Source organism: Alligator sinensis, unplaced genomic scaffold (genome assembly GCF_000455745.1).
Source record: "Alligator sinensis unplaced genomic scaffold, ASM45574v1 scaffold1223_1, whole genome shotgun sequence".
Lineage (NCBI taxonomy): Eukaryota > Metazoa > Chordata > Crocodylia > Alligatoridae > Alligator > Alligator sinensis.
In genome coordinates, this window is record NW_005842062.1 from 347,355 (window position 1) to 362,092 (window position 14,738).

A 14,738-nucleotide genomic window follows, 5' to 3' on the forward strand; every position below is an offset into this window, starting at 1 on the left:
TGCTGATGGTTTTATACAGAATATGTGGAAATAATCACACAACACAGACAGGAAAATAGTGGGTTTTAAAGTTCTAGCCAATTCTGGATGCTGTTCATCTCACTCTAGGAAGTGGTTATTTATGGGGGGGATTGTTTTTTCTTAGGGTAAATATAGATTTAAAAACATAAGAATCTGGTTTTACCTGAATTCTCCAGTACATCAACAAATCTAACTTATTGAAACTTTGGACAATATATATATTCTACTGAATTTAGAATTGATAGAATTGCGTTGATGTATTATTTATTGTACTTGTCTGTCTGATTGAGAAATGCTTCTTAACCATTAAGGAAAGACATTACACATAAACCAGTTTAAGTGATCAGAAACTGGTTTAAACCTGTAACAGAACAGATGTTCAATGCACATAAACCAGTTTAAAAATGGCTGAAACCAGTTTGAGATAAACATGGCTCAATGTAGTATCAGACTTAACTGATTTGGGTCAAACCGGTTTATGCAATGTCTGTCCCAGATCCCTCCCTCGTTTAAGTTAAACCAGTCTCCCCCCAGCATCCTGGCATGCTCTCTGGGGTGGGCTCTCTGCTTCACAGCAGAGCTGGCCCCTCCCCTCTGCTCTCCCTCCTCCCCTCACCACTCCCTAAGCAGAGATTCCCCCCTCCCCTCTGCCTTACACAGACACCTCTCAGCCTTAGCCAGCATACTACATGCTGGCTACTGTCTGTGCTATGGCAGACTGAACAAAGGCAGACAGGACTGTGTCCACTTAAGGCCTTTTGGAACTAATCAACAGGTAGCTGGTAATGTCCCTCCCTTTTTTAAAAAGAGCTTGAACTAATGAAAAAGGCTTTGTCTTCTGATGGGGTGATAAATGCTGATAACAGAGCTGATAAATGCTCTGTTATCAACAAGGGGGGCAGGGAACCCCACCCTACTCAGAGCGTCCTGCTGGGGCGTGGCCACGCCCCCTGCTCAGCTCAGCACTGTAGAAGGGAATGGAGGGCTGCTCTAGTGCATCCTGGCTTCTAGCTTGAGCCTCTGCAGGCATGTGCCAGCATTTCTGGGATGTCTGTATGATTACAAGCTGGTTTAGCCTGGCCAGTTTAGACTAACCTGAAAAGATTGAATCAATTCAGGCTCAGACTTTTTGAATGTCTGTCCCTAGCCGAGCTGTATCTTTTGATGAAAAAAGCAAGGTAAAAGTGCACCTTATAGGTCCCTGGAACATTCACTTAATGGCATAATGGGATCTGCTCCCTGATCCCAACAATCATGTTTACTCCCTTACTTGCCATAGTGGGACAGACCAATGGTCCATCTAACCCAGTACTCTTCCCCTGACAGTGGCAGAAATGGATGTCTTTCCCTGACAGTGGCAGAAATGGATGCGATAGATGGACAGCATTGGACCAGATATATAGACTGATCTATCCTCTATTAAATACCCTACTTGGCATCCATCTTTATTGGTTTAGAGATGCTAGAGAAAACATTTCCAACCATTCTGTTCAACAGGTCTTATCAAACCTATCCTGTATGAATTTGTCTAGTCTCTTTTTGAACTTAGTTAGGCTCCCTGGTTAAGCTTCCACCCTCTGTGGTAATGAATTCCACAAGTTAAGTATGTGCTAATACTTTCTCTTCTTAGTTTTAAACCTGTCTTCTATCTATTTAAGGGGGTGCCCCCTAGTTCTAGTATTCTGGGGTTAGGTGAAAAGCAGTTCCCATTCATTTTGTCCATGCCTTTCATGACTTTATAGGCGATTATCATATCTCCTGTCAGCCTTCTTTCCAAATTGAAGAGTTCCACCTTTTTTAGTCTCTTCTTGTATGGCAACTGCTCCATATCCCTGGTCATTTTGGTTGCCTATCTCTGTACTTTTTCCAGTTCTACTACATCCTTTTTGATATGCAGAGACCAGAACTACACACAATATTCAAAATAGCACCAGTGTGTAACCATTGCAAGACCACAGGCTCAAATACAATTGTGGAGGGGGCAGTATAGGAATCTATTAGAATAAAGATGACTAGATCAGCTCCAAGTACAAATTCCAAGTGTGGCACTTCTGTTTCACTTTGAAGCACCTTCTTTCATATCCACCCCATTTTCCAGCCATGTTAAATGCCCAGCTGTATCCATGCCACTCTCCACTTATTCTTCTTTGTCAGAAAATCTGCAGCTCTGGACCTTCATAGCTTCCAAGAAGCTTTCTTCTCTAACCCTCCTCTTGACTATTTTCTCTTCTCTGGTCCCTTGTCTCCATCTTGGCTGTATGGCTACATGCTATGATGTTACTACTGTTATGTGCTGCTGTCTCTTACTATCCTGAGTGAATTCCTGTGTGCTAAAATGTCACCCCAAATATATCCATCAGAGTGTTGGCAGCTTCAATATTCTTTCAGAGGTCTTTCAAGAAGGATGCCCAAGGGATCCATCAGCTTTTCTGGCCACTTACTACCATGATGATTGGTTATTACCTCAGACCAATGTTTTGGTCCTCCTTTTAGGTAGCCACTGGGGGAAAATGGGTAGGTGATGTGTTTGCTTTCTACCTGCCTCTGAGGGATAGGAAAAAGTTTCAGGGTTATTGATCCTATCATGTAAAGATATTTCAGAGATTCTTGTCTAAACTTTGCATTTTTCTTCTTTGTTGGATTAAGTTGTTATTGCAGATGAGTATATTAATCTAAAAAATTAAGAACATAACATTTTTGCAGGTAGGAAAACATCTATAAGGTGGATTGACAACAGAGTAAATAGGCATAAACAAGGGGTAATTATAAATGGATCCATCTCAGAATGGCAGGAAGTTTTGAATGGACTCCCACAGGGGTCTGTCCTGGGCCTAGTGCTGTTCAACATGTTTATTAATTATTTGGATGCTGAGCTGAAAAGCCTCTTGGGCAAATTTGCAGACTGCACAGAACTGAACTGGGAAGGATTTCTATCTTATTATGACTCTATGAAAGACTTTGGGAGGGAAAGGAGTTGTTGACTCCCAAACAATCTGTTGGGAAAGACATTTACCCATGATGCCCTCCAGCAGAGACTGATGCAGATTTGCCCAGTATCTGCTCTAGGGCTAGGAACAGATATTGCATTTGTCCTGGGATAAATTGTGCCTGCATTTGTCCTGGAGCAGAAAAGTCCTGACATTGATGTGTACACACATCACCCTTCCAAATGGAGGTTTTGTGAGCAGCTGAATGTACTACCACTTTTCTACCACTGATTTAATGATGCAGTCCTGGGACAACTGTTTAGACACACTTCTTGATGTCCTGGGATGAAATGGTAATATTTTTTATCCCAATAGTATTTTTGGGACTAGCCTGGGACCATAAGCACTGAGTACATGGTGCCCTGAGGGGCCTGGCCCACCTCAGGTAGAGGATAGAGTGACCACCCGTCCTTAATTGGGCGGGGCAGTCCTGAAATGGGAACATCAACTCCTGGTCCCAGGCTGCGTGCCTACAGGACAGCATTTGTCCCAGATTTCCAGTATCATGCAGGAATCCGGGTTTTCCATTCATCACAGAAAAACATGGGAAGTGGCAGGCTTCCCCTTGCAAGCTGGCAGTGTTCCACTCATACACATGCATGTGGCCAGGAATACAGCCTCAGGCAGTGGTGAAGAGCAGCTCCCCCAGCTTCCTGCATGTAAGTCTATAGCAGGAGGCAGACTGAGACCTCTATGGTGAGGGAGTGAGTGAGGCAGGGGTGTAGGTGCTGCCCAGCCAGGGTGGTGCACAGGGTCCATGTCCAGGTCGGAGAACAGGCCTGAGCCACAGGAAGCTTGCCCAGGAGGCAGGGAGGGCAGCTCCCTGCCACTGTTCACAATCTTGGTGGGGCAATGGGGGGGCACATGACGCACAGATTTGTGCACAGGGTGGGGGTGGATGTGGGCTGCCTGCTGTGGCTTTGGAGCTCCCTGCCCTGCTGCCCTTCTCCTGGGAGCCCCTCACTAGGCACGTTGCCATAGCAAGGTGCCCCCAGCCTGCCCAGCAGCAGTGGGGGTGGTAGCATGGAGTTGTGCCTCCTGCTGCTGTGAGGTGGGCAAAGAGCCCCTCAACATGGCAGCATGGCTGGTAGGAGGCTCCTGGGGAAGGGAAGCAAACCATGAAGCCCTGAGCCCATAGCCTGCATCTGCCCCTGCCCCCTCCAAGGACTCTGCTTGGCTCTGCTTCAGCCATGCCACTGGCAGGCAGGGAGGCATCATCTTAGGCCCCGCCTGGCAAAAATAAAAGTTGGTGCCTATGCCTGAGACAATGGACATGGATGTCTAAATGCGCTTTCTCTTGGGACAAATGAGATATCTGTTCATAGCCTAGCTGTCTATTTGGTAGAGGTACAAAGACTGTGGTATGTGGTCCAAATTTAGCATGTAGCTCACGGTCTTAAATAGGAACCACATTTTTGGACTGGGATCAACAAGGTGATTTGACCAAGCAGCGGCCAAAGTCTGGCCTAGTCAGCTATAGTCAACCTTAGCTGTAAAAACAATATGTAAAAATGTTTTAGCCTTTACTTCCTAAATTAGTGTGCTTTTTCCTTTGGATTACTTTAGGTAAATGTAATATGCTGAGGAGAGGAAGAGGGAATTGGAAACAGCAAGAAAAAGAAACCAAATTAAACCACATAAATACGTTTATATTTTTTTCCCACTCTGCTTTAACATTGTCATGGAATATCATATCTATATGCAGCCCATGTGTCTTGGACAGTCATTTACTGGCAACTCAACACGAATTTCATTAATTTGCTAACTTAAAACTTTTACACTGATTTAACTCAGTTTCTATTAACATGTAATTCTATCAGTCACTTTCCTTTGCTTGGCTGAATTTGATCATTGGTGCACAATCCACTAAAGTATGATTCCAATTCAATTAAAAGATAAGGAGATTACAAGAGAAGATTTTTGGATTAGAACATGCACACATATACTGCTAATCACTGTATATGTACAGATAGATTTTCAAAAGTGCTGAGCTCCAATACCAGTAATCAGATGATGTGCCCTGATTTTCCTAAGAGTTCAGCACACAAAGTTTTTCCACTGAAAGCATTGCAAGCTGGTAAGCACTATTGAAAATCTAGTTGTCAGACTTTACGATCATCCAGATGGTGAATCTATGAGGACAGAATTAAAGTAATAATAATAGCCTGAACTACCAAAATCATATAACTTGAAAGTGCAATTGGATTTAAATGTATATAGTATGTCTATTATTTTATCTCTTAAAACATGAATAAAAGACAAGATACAATAAAAAATAAAAGTTGACAAGAATTAATAACATTTAAAGCACTCTTCTATATACAAATTAAGGGCATATTTACAAGTGCTACAGAGTGGGGCAGAAGCGGGATGCTTTAATTAAAGCAGGTTTTGGGAGCCGCTGTAATTAAAGCACCTTCAGGGTCTTGTGTATCAGCGTCCCGCACTCCAAAACGGCAGCTGGGGTGTTTTAACTAAAGCTCATTCAACAAGCTGTAGTTAAAGAACCTCCACCACCATTTTGAAGTGCAGAGATACTGTATACACATGACGCTGAGGCTGTTGGAGCATATTAATGAGAATGCTTCAGCAGACTCAATCAATCTAGTCTGCTCTGACATGTGATAACTAGCATTAGTAGGAGCAGGCATTGGGCACATGCAGAGGTGCCCTAAGACTCTTCTCTTGACACATCCCACTACAATATTCTGGTCTTATGTCATGTTCCACACATACCCCCATTTGGGAGATTTTTCTTCATGTTCCACTGAAGAATTCCTTGGACACTGGATATTCAAATGGGTACATTAAAATGTAAATGTATATATGTGGTTTAGATGCTTTTTCTTGCTATTCCCAAACCCCTCTTGCTCTCCTCATCATATTACATGCACCTAAAGTAATCCAAAGGAACAAGCAGCACACTAATTTAGGCAATAAGGCTAAAGCTTTTTATATATTGTTTTTACAGCTAAAGTTGACTATAGCTGACCAGGCCAGCCTTTGGCCAGTGTTCAGTCAAATCACCTTGTTGATCCCTGTCCAAAAATGTGTTTCCTTTTTAAAACTGACAGTGAGAACCTGTTAAATCTTTCACAAAGAAAGCCTTGACTTCAGATCTTTTATTTGAATTTCTACTGAAATAAATGTAAGGGCAGAAAATAATGTTTTTAAAGCATTCTGATTCCCTTACTTGCTAAGGTTTCTGACTTTTGAGATACAATTATGTTATTAGTCTGCCTCTTCCCAGGGGGTATTTTTAGACTTATGTCCACCAATTAAACTCAGTGAATTTTGAAACTTAATCTATTATGTGCTTCAGAAATATCAGTTTGTCTTCAACTGATGATGCCTTGGGAATCATCATGATTCTCTTTATACTTATTTGTAATTTTATTTTATGATTTTTTCCTTAGCTTCATGACAATTCTGTTTTCTAACTTAAAGAAAATTTTCCACTGTGGGTTTTTGAAACTCCCTATTAAACTGGACAGTCTTTCTCTAGGTTTCACATTTACTTTAGTTTTGTTAGGAAGGGCCTAATAAGCATGATTATAAAAGGAAACAAAGTGAAAAGGTACGTGGTGAATAATATGGAGGGGAAAAAAAGAAACACACAGAAAAAAAAAGATGAAAAACATAGCTGTAACCATAAACATATACCTACAATAAAACAAATATATTTCAAAACATTTTTAGGTTATGGCATACTTTTTAAAATTAAGTCTTATTCTAATTGAAGTGTTTAAGTAGCCTTTAGCTAAATGGGAAATATGTGGCAGTGCTCACTATAATAATAGTTGTGTTGCTTTATTCCTCTCATCATGAAACAGGCCTAGAGATGTTCTTAGCATTTAAATCTGGATATGCTATTGTTGTTCCAGAGCACGTACCAATAGCAGTTTGGTTTACCATAGTCGAGGAGAAGGCAGCTATGTGGTTGGCAATCTTCTAGCTGACAGCACTTGTGCTCTTGTACAGTGGACTGCTTTGGGAATAGTGGTTTATGTCTCTAGAGAAATACTATATTCACAAGCAAACTGAATCTAACTATCAAACCTCTATGGCTACATTCTGTCCCTCTCTCTTCCTTTCTCTCTCTCTCTTCCCTCTGTGTCCTTAAAACTTACTCTTGGGAGTCGCTGGCTTGGCAGAGTCACAAATTCTACCATAACCTTAAATAAACTGAACAGAATACAGACAATAAAATATTTCAAGGGTAATAAGCAGAATCACTATTAACTTTACAAAATAAGCTCATTGGCTTGATGTTTTAGCTAGCTTTGTGGCTAACCTTTTAAAATCCTCAAGCATGCTAAATAATCACCCACCAGACAGTGAACACATCTCCAGTTTGCTTCTCTTAAGTTCTAATAGTTTTAGATTAGCTTTGTTAGTAAAGTGTTATTTCTAAATGTACATTTTTCTCCATCTATATGAATATTAGATCTAAAATAAATTATTTAATTAGTCATTTATAACTACCTTTGGGTATGCACTGTACAAAAAACCCATGGAAGTTTTTGCTTTGTCTATTTTTACTTTTTATTCAACTATTTATATTTGGTTTCTAGTGAAAAAGGCTGAGTTCTGAAGCTTTCCATACCATGGAATGGTCTGAAGATGGACGTGAGATGATTATATCTACCATATTTCACATTGTATAGGTTTACATGATGTATAGGTCGACCCCTAGCTTTCCAGTCTTAAAGGGAAAGATTTCCATAGACATAGCTGCCAGCACTGCTCACAGGGACTGGGGCCGCACCAGCCAAGTGCTGAGCCTGGCCCTATCCCCTACAAGCGGCACTGAGTCTGGAACTGTTTGCAGAGGACAGGGATGGGCTCAGCTGGGCTTTGGTGGCATGGCCCTGATCTCCTGCAAGAGGTGCTACTGGTGCCACTCATAGAGGATGAGGCCACGCCAGCCAAGCACTGAGCCTGGCTGAGCCCACTCCCACCCCCATCCCTGTCCCCGTCTCCCACGAGTAGCACTGGGCTCACAGGGGATGCGGCCACTGTGAGTGGCACTGCCAAACACCAAGACAGGCGCTGCTTGTAGGGAATGAGTCCCTGCCAGCCAAGTGCTGAGCCTAGCCCTGTCCCCTGTGAGTGGCGCCAGGTTCAGCTGTTCGCAGCACCGCTCACAGGGGATAGGGCTGGGCTCAGTACTCAGCTGGCATGTACCCATCCCCCGCGAGCCTGGCACTGCTCACAGGGAAAGGGGATGGGGCTGGGATCAGCCAGGCTTGGTGCTCAGCTGGTGCAGCCACATCCCCTGCAAGTGGTGCTGGCAGCCCAGCTGAGCCCAGCTGAGTCAAGCTCCATCCTCAATTTTTTGATGTGGTACAGCGTATAAGTTGAGTTTGGTTTTTAAGACATAAAAATTGGGCTTCAAAACCTGACTTATACACCGTGAAATGTGGTATATTTATTTTGAATATGAAAATGTATAACTACTTTAGGGCTTTGGTGGCTGGCTTTTTCTATATGAAAGAGGCCTATTGGCTTCATAGATAATGAGGCAGTAAAAAAGTAAATATATTATTAAAAGGTAATAATCATTTACTGATACAGGATGGGCACATCTATACATGAAATTAGTATGCCTGAATAAACTCTGGCACAGTTCACGCTGGAGTTTATTGCTCCTGGGCCCAGCATTTACATGTACGCCCAGGACTGCAGCATGTTGAGCTGGGTCAGATGAGACCCGGCTGGCAGGGGTTCCGGGGGGTCAGCTGCTCTGCCCTGCTCAATGTGCTGTGAAGGGGCTGGCTGGGACACAAGGGTGCTACAGTGTGGGGCTAGCCGATAGGCAGCTTCTGCACTATAGTACGCTCATATCCCAGCCAATCCTGGTCACCATCTACACGTGCATTGCGGCAGAGTAAATAACTCACCTGTAAGATAGTACTTTTGTTGAGCCATAGTGTCTTATGATGGAGTTAATTATTTTACTGTGGCTTAATAGCACTGCATGTGTAGACAGTGACACTTTACTGAAGAGCTAATTAATCAACTCCACAGTAAAGCATCTCTTGTAGATACCCTGCAAGGGTATGAGTAAAAAAGAGAAAAGAATTGGACCCAACATTTACTTGAAGCAAATGAGTATGTGAATTCTTAACCCAAAAGGAAACAACACAGATCAAGGGCATCAAACCCACCACAGGTCTGGGCCAGGTCCTGTAGTGGTGGGTGTCCAACAGCAAGGGGACCAAGTGGCAGTAGAGGTCCTACAGTGGTTGGGCATACGTGGATGTGTAGCACAGCCCTCGCTTAACCTCCTTCTGCCAAGACCCCCCATCCTCCCTGACCATGCCCCCAACTTCCAATAGCCAACCAAGATGGATAGGATGGCTCTGTGAGCCAGATCCAGCCCATAAAACAGATCTTTGACACCTCTGACATAGAACATTCAGGAGCTTGAGATCTTAATATCTACAGTCAAAGACAGAATCCTATAGGCCCTGGTCTCAAAGTATAGTTACATGCATATATAAATTGTCAGAAGTTCAGAGAGAACATCAGACCATGCTGATATTAAAAAGATAAAAAAGAAGCCTTATAAACAAAAATAAATGCAATGCGGGTTGAATGTAACATCTCATAAAGAAGAGAGATATTGACAAGAAACTGGATTTTTGAAAACTGTTTCATTTTTACTTTTCTTGTATAGGTTCCATTTATTAGGATAACCATCCTCAAAATCATAGGGAGAAAGTCTTAAGCTTAACAAAATACGTAGTAGCAGACAGCACTTTTGTGTATTAAACAATCCTTTTTTAAGTCAATTTATTACTGCCAAAGTGACACCAGATTGCTAATGCTGAAGAATGAAGTACCTACAAACCCATAGAACAGGTTTAAATATCAGCATCACTACTTCAGTTCCCCATATTGTCTAATTCACATAGTAAGAGTGCAGCACCACACATTTGTGTAGTTACTAGGGAAATTCCCAAAGAAATCTTTTGGCAGTCCCAGTTCCTTGGACTATAGGAGTCACCTGCTTCTGAATGTCTGCAGTTTCTTCTTATATGCAATCCCTTTCAAAATCTGATCCATCTGCATTTGTATCTGCAGCTTTAAAGTGTCTATAAGCCAAATCTTCATAAACTAAATGGCTTCCTTTGATTTCTCTCAACTATTTAGATCTTGGCATATGCTGTTCCCCTCTCCTCATAAATTATTATTATTTTCTTCTTTTTAAGATTTATTATATAATTTACAGGTAGAATGAAACGTACACTCAAATAACAGCAGAATTCTGTCTGTGGAAATGCTTTATGACAGCTTGGAATTTCTCTTTATTCTCACATAGAAAACTTTTAATAAATATAATTCTTCAGCACTCGGCATCTGTAATCATTAGATAGCATATATAGTAACCATCCAGAATTCTCCCTCTCCTTTCCAAAGCATTGGATGCATATTCATAAATTAATGAAAGCATAGGTGCAACATCTTTGTTTTTACCTAGATTGTTTTAAGAAAACAGCATTTCAGCAAAATCTTGGCACATTCAGCTATACCTTTTGTCATAATAATTTCAGAAATTTTGAGCATTCATGAAAGGTGAGCAACTGACAGCTCATAATCCCTTTCTATATCACCACAGGACAGGTACTGTAAAGACAAGACAGGTGCAAATCTAGGCATTTCCATAGTGCTCATTACCCCACCCTACTTAGAAGCAGAAGTGCTTCTCTTAATGCAAGCAACATTTATGAATTAATCTTTCCATGAGTAGATGCTTGCCCTTGAGCTACTACATAGTATTCTTATTCTGCCAAGAATTTCTTTCCTTAATTCCAAAGGTGCTTTCCGTGGTCTGTGGTATTCAACGGTGCAGCAAGTCATCTGTAGAAACAGCTGCAGAGTTATATTGATCTCCTGTTTAGAACAGTATCCATTATTCCATTTTCCTCAAACTTAGCCTTTGCTAACACTGCCTCTCAGGCCTGAGTTGTATTAACCAGAATAGATAAACTGTGCTAAATTATTCTTCTGCATTTTTATTCTCATATACTTTCTTTTCATTCTTCTTTTCATCTTATGTTACTTGATTTTTTTTTTAAATTTACAATCACCACCCCCCAATTATTGACTCTTATTCCTATTTTGTTGGAATAAAGTGGTAGTTGGTGCTTCAGAATGACTAAGTCTCTATCAGATGCAGCAAGAATTGTTTAGCTATTCTGAGAAATTTTATATGTGAAATCCAGTATCAAATAGAAGTTTACTTACATCTTTCATTAGCAAGCATGTAAGAAACATGGGGTGTCTATTTTTAAGGTACAAACATCATATAGATCCTGGATCGCAATAGCAGAAGTACACAGAGGAATTTTCCCTTAGGATTTTAGGGATGAATTGTTTGTTAAGAAGCCCATTCTTTCTCTCAGTGTCCTAGAGTGCTCCTGCTACACCACCACTGGCAATAGGGGCCCGAGGGGTCAGCCCTGGGCTCCAGGTAGCGATGTCTGTTTCTTCTGGTAAATCAAGCCAACTTGATGGGATAGGAAAACTAAGAGATGGGCACAGAGATAAAGTATGCGTTGGGATAATCTAAACCTCCTGCTCCTTGTAACCCTCTGAGGTTAAAGGCTACATACATTTCTAGTCCTTGCCAGTAAAGAAAAACCTGTACGAGGGCTACAGACAATCTAGACTTCAGTAAGAAGTTACCATACACAGAAGCCACAACAGAATAAAATCTATTTGCAAAATAAGAAAAAAGAATCAGCCAAAGAGGTTTTCTGATTTTTTTTTTTTAATAAAAGAACTGTGATACTGGAAAAGGAGTTAATTAATCTACTGTGCCCTAATACCAATGCAAGTGTAGACAGTGGTGCGTTACTGTGGAGCTAATTAGTCTACTTCACAGTTAAGCACACATGTAGATGCACCCAATGTTAGCTAATCAGCCAGAGGAAAGCTTTGTACAAACTTATTTACAGGAAAAGGACTAAATAGACAAGGTAGGCATACTACCAGTTGAAATGCTGTTTGAAATTTCAAATGGCACCAAAATGCCTGGCACTGGATTCCTTTTAGATGTAACAGCATTCAAGTTGTACTCACCTGAAGGGATAGGAAGGGCTGCCCTGCAGAGGTATAGTATGAAGTGAGAGAGAGTTTTTCCCAGTAAGGACACGACTTGCCCTAAGGGTGAGTGGAGCTGCTTTGAAGGCGGCCCTCTTTGAAGTGGGAGAAGTGATGTAACCCTAGCAGGGGTTTGAATGAGAGGAACCTTAGCAAAACCCTGGGAAGAGTCCTGGCCTGGGATTGGTTAAGAGTGCTTGTTTAAAAAGGGGGAGCAGTTTTTCCCGGGGAGGAGAACAAAAGGGGAAGAGAGGCAGGCTGGGGGCCAGGAAAAGGACCTCACCACGGCTGTCCCTCAGAGAGCCCCTGTTGGAGCCCTGCAGAGGTGGAAGCTAGAGGCTTCAGGGAGAGAAACAGAGCATCCTTTCTTCCTCTTTTCTCCCTTCAGAGCCCTGCAGGGGCAGGCACAAAAGAGCACCTGCCTGTCAGGAGACCCCGAGCCTGGCAGGACCCTCCTACAAGCCCCTGTGTGGTGTGGGTGAACGCAGGAGGGGAGGGAGACGCAGGACTATGGGGAAACTGCCCTGGTTTTCTTCACAAGTGAGAAGGCACCAGGGTGAGGCAGGCTCAGTTTACCAAAGGGAACACTGGGATAGAGGGGGCAGGGAACTCCTCCAGCCCACAAAAAGCCCTGGGGACAGGCAGGGCCCCTGGAGGGGGGCTGCATTTGCCAGGTGGTATGAGGTTGTGCTGGGCAGGGGGAGCTGCTACAACTTGTATCCCAGACACTGCTCCCTGCTGTGGTCGGGGCAGGAATAAGTTCTCTTGCAGGGATTGCAGGGGAGGAGCTACTGCCTGCTGCACTGAGATCCCTGAAGCTCATACAAGAGATGCCAGCAGCACAGACCCACAAGCAGTCCTGCCCCCTGAGAAACCAAGCCAAGGGGCAGCATACACAGGGTCCTCATAGCTACCCTGGAGCATACAAGTTATAGACTGTGTAAATAAGTTTTTGATGGTTTATTAGTTGGAGTATCAATTAAGTTATTAATTGGATCTTTATTTATCATGGGTAATTTGTATGCCTTCTCCTAGTGTTAGGTGTATCTGAGAAGCATTAACCCTTAAGCCATCATTGTTGGGTTATGTTGCGTAACATTATTTGTTTTATTGTGTTATATGTTATCTTGTAAATAATTAAATTCTGTAAATAGTTTTATAATGGTCTGCAAGGTTGTTTTGATTGTCAGGGGAGGCTATCTGTTCGGGGACCCTGCAGCAGATACCTAGTTTGCTGAGCAGGGCCACTGGCTACAAGGTACCTCAGGATCCTACTCTTCAAGTGAGGCCATGGGTAGCATTGTGCCCACGGTTATATAAAAATCTGTGATCAGCATTAAACATATAAAAAATAAATATGAAAGATGACTAAGAATTAAAACCTACCTATAGAAAAAATAAGATAAAGGCATATTTTCATGATAAAATTATATTGTGGTAACACTAGTGCCCACCAAAAAAAAAATCACAAAATGCATACAAAAGTTTATGAAATCAATTCTTTTCACAAGGAGCTTGCAATCCAAGACAAGGGAAATATTGTTAAAGTAACATACATTTAAAACGCACACACACATGCACTCATATATATATATATATATATATACACACACACACACACACACACACACACACACACACATTTTTGATGTATTTAATTTGTTTATATACATATATATGCATGTTGAATTATATATATAAATACAGAGAGAGAGAGACTGCAAAGCCAAATGCTCAAAGGTTGAGGTTGTTTATATGGTCTTCATTTCAGCATATTCCATAGGTGTAGGAAAATAGTCAATCATGCAATTAAAGGCTGTATACTAATATATATAGTTACATAGAAAGCTTAATACTGGCATTTCCTAACTGTCGCAACCCAAAGGGTGTGATTTTTGTTTTTGTGTGCTTCGGCACTGCTAAATTGTTCCCGCTAAATTATAGCTTCTTTGCATGGTGGAGTTTTCTGCTGCAAAAGAGAACCCCGGTGCAAGGGAGAATTTCCCGCCAATTTGAAGCTTTTCTTTGTGTCACAACCCAAAGGGTGTGATTTTTGTTTTTGTGTGCTTCGGCACTGCTAAATTGTTCCCGCTAAATTATAGCTTCCTTGCACGGTGGAGTTTTCTGCTGCAAAAGAGAACCCCGGTGCAAGGAACGAGTTTCCCGCCAATTTGAAGCTTTCTTTGTGTCACAACCCAAAGGGTGTGATTTTTGTTTGTGTGTGCTTCGGCACTGCTAAATTGTCCCCGCTAAATTACAGCTTCCTTGCACGGTGGAGTTTTCTGCTGCAAAAGAGAACCCCGGTGCAAGGAACGAGTTTCCCGCCAATTTGAAGCTTTCTCGAGCCCAGTCCAGACGTATCCCTTCCCGCGCGCAAAAGAACCAGACCCACGGAGCCTAGCAAACTTCGTGTGGAGCAGAAGGACCCACGGAGCCTAGCAAACTTCGTGTGAATCCTTGACCAATCTCAGAGCTCTTCTACCCGGGTTCGAGTCCTGCAGGTTTATCTTCCCGTCGCCGAAACCCATTGCGACGTACCCTCGTCTTTTATATCTTCCCGTCGCCAGAACCCTTTGCAACGTACCCTCGTGCCCTGCAGGTTCGAGTTTTGTTTTCTTT

At 42.2% G+C, this 14,738-nt stretch overlaps 1 protein-coding gene across 1 annotated transcript in view; it reads right to left on the reverse strand.

Annotated features, from left to right (window-relative positions):
* Positions 1-14,738, reverse strand: part of PDGFC (platelet derived growth factor C) — a 225,243-nt gene that overhangs the window by 43,078 nt on the left and 167,427 nt on the right. The gene's annotated exons all lie outside the window — the stretch shown is intronic.